Raw genomic sequence first — 3,023 nt, 5'->3', positions numbered from 1 at the left:
GATTAAAAATGAGGATAGGAATAACAAGATTCAAGGTCATGCAAGATTCATCAAGAAAGAACAACCTCAAGGTAAAGGTTTATATAAATCACAATTTTTCTGATAGTCTAAACATGTTTTCATCATCATCAAATAAAGATTTGCTTATGTCCAGGTTTAACTTGATAAAACATTAAAAGACATCATCGAAGAATCGTAAAACTACCAAAAAACAACTCAAATAAGATTTTTGTTAAGCAAGAATCATAACAAACCATAAATAATCATGGAACATGAATTATTTACACAACAACGTAATGTTTAATCATGATAAACATAAAATACTCTACCTAGATGTTCATATTATCTTTCTTTATCAAGAACAAGCATAAACCCGATATCAAGAGTCATTCTTGAACAAACTCTTAGATTTTGAGAAAACCCCAACTTTGTTTGACTGTTATAGAGGCTATAAAAAAATTTTGTACAGTGGACAGACCTAAAATTTTCTCAGAACGTAGAAAACTTTGTCATATTTCCGATGCTTTAAACCGTTCATTAAAACTCCTCCAGACGAGAGAGATACAAACGTTTTGGTGCAGACCTATACTTTTCTATTCCGACTGTCAGAGATTCGTGTTCAACCCGTGAACAAAACCCAAAATTTCATAGTAGATATAAAATTTTGTTAGCTTTCCAACGCAACATAAACTCTTCCAGACGAGAGAGATACAAATAATTTATCGGTCAGGTGTCAGGTCAAAAAATAAAACTGAAACATTTTTTGAAGAACTTAAATTGAAAAACCCATATTTTCTCAAAAAAATGACCATAGAAATTTATAAATTTTTTATAGAATATTAATATTATTATAATCTACCAACCCAAAATAAGATATTCAGAAAAACAATCAGCTACTATGGATCTTTTACCATTTTTATAATTTTAGTTTATTAAGAAATCAGTTTGATAAAAATGATTTTTCTTATAGTTTTTCTTTCAAAAACCCCTTCCAAATACATGATCTGACAATCCTATACCAAACCCAAACGTGAAAGGCATGAACTATGGTTCGTGCTCATAAAAAATCAAAAGTATTCATACCCATGAATTTCGGTTTACGTGTAGAGTATAAAACTCTCTACCTTAAGGAAGAAAATTGATTATGAGAGAATAGACAACTCTCTTCGCGCAAACTGGATATTCTATGCCAAAGAAGGCCTCACTCAAGACCTTTCCAAGCTTCCTCAATGTGCGTGAAAGCCTCTTATACTGCACTACGTTGAGAAGACCCAACGTTGAAGTGTAGGAAAGAAGAATAAGGGAGATAGGTTTTTGGGAAAGAGAGAAAGATAACTAACCTTGTTAATTCTTCTTATGAGATCCTCTATTTATAGATGAGCTTAGATAAAAGTCTCATCTCTAATATAAGAAGTTAATATTTATTAATTTATTTTATTAATAAAATAAAAACATAAATTGTGAGACTTAATTAATTAAATTTTGAAATTACTTAAGCTATAAAAGAAAAGTAGACTTTTAACCTTGGCCTGGGCTCTAGTGATATGGTAACCTTCTAGGAAGGCCTACAGACCCAAAGACTCATCAAAATTAGATGTTTAAATAGTCGATTTGATAGCTCTCAAAACATAGATCGTCATGGTGGTCTTAGATTTAATCATACGCATACAAATTAACAAGAACATTTAGTCGATATTGAAAATCATTAATTTTTGACCTATAATTAGACATGAACTTTCATCGATAATAAAATGCTCAAATTGACACCAATTTGGTCATGTAGATAGTTGATTTTGATGCCCTTGAAATAAGGAACGTCAATGTCAAGTTCGATTTAATAGATGAGCCATTGATTGGCCAAATTTTTTGTCAAAACAATAATGATATCTGATACTATTGGTCCAATCCAATGAGATTAGATCCAAATCCAAAATTTATAGTCTGAAATCATTTACTTTTTTGTTTAGTTTACATATTTTAGTTTTTTTTTAATTTTTCTTGAAATAATGTTTATAACTTGAGATAAAGGTTCATAATTAATCAAAATCAAGAAAATTAAGAAAATTAAGAATAAAAAAAATCAAGAATATCAAGAATTTTAAGAAAATAAAGAATATCAAGAATTCACGATTATAGTAATGAATACACTAATAATTCATCATTTATTCATTTTAATTATCAAGAAAAAATCTTAGGTTTTACATTTTGCCCCTCTTAAAAAGAATTTTGTCCTCAAAATTTGAATAAGGTAACATACCAAATAGGTATGGATGTTTCACTCTCATATCTGCCTCAGGATCCCAAGTATACTCTTTAAGCCCGTGGTGATGCCATCGAACCTTCACTAATAAAATTGTCTTCTGTCATAGCACCTGATCTCGTCGATCCACTATCTCAATGAGACGCTCTTCAAACGTAAGGTCTTTCTGTACTTTTATCTCATCAAATTGAATAATATGCGTAGAGTCTGGTACATACTTTCTCAACATTGACACGCTAAATGCATCGTGGATGTTAGAGAACTGAAGAGGAAGTGCGAGTCTATATGTTGCACCTTCAATCCTTTCAATGATGAAAAAATATCTGACATACCTCAGACTCAACTTCCCTTTCTTCCTGAATCGAAACACGTTCTTCGTAGGTGAGACTTTGACAAACACATGGTCTCCTACCTCGAAAGTAACCTCACAGTGCTTCAGATCTGTATAGCTCTTTTGGTGGCTCTAAGTGGTCAAAAGTCTTTTTCGAATCATATAAACTTGATCCAAATAATGCTGTAGAACTATAGGTGATTCGATCATTCTTTTTCCAACCTCGCTCCAATAAATAGGGGATCTACAGGGTCGTCCATACAATGCCTCATAAGGGGCCATACCAATACTTGAATGGTAGCTATTATTATATGCAAAACTTAGCTAACTTCAAGTGCTTACTCCAATCGCCTTTTTATTCTAGGGCACACGCTCAAAGCATATCTTCTAAGGTCTAAATAGTTCTTTCTGACTGTCCGTCCGTCTGTGGGT

Source organism: Nuphar pumila, chromosome 3 (assembly GCF_984573655.1).
Source record: "Nuphar pumila chromosome 3, dmNupPumi1.hap1.1, whole genome shotgun sequence".
Classification (NCBI taxonomy): domain Eukaryota; kingdom Viridiplantae; phylum Streptophyta; class Magnoliopsida; order Nymphaeales; family Nymphaeaceae; genus Nuphar; species Nuphar pumila.
This window is presented reverse-complemented; position numbering follows the sequence as displayed.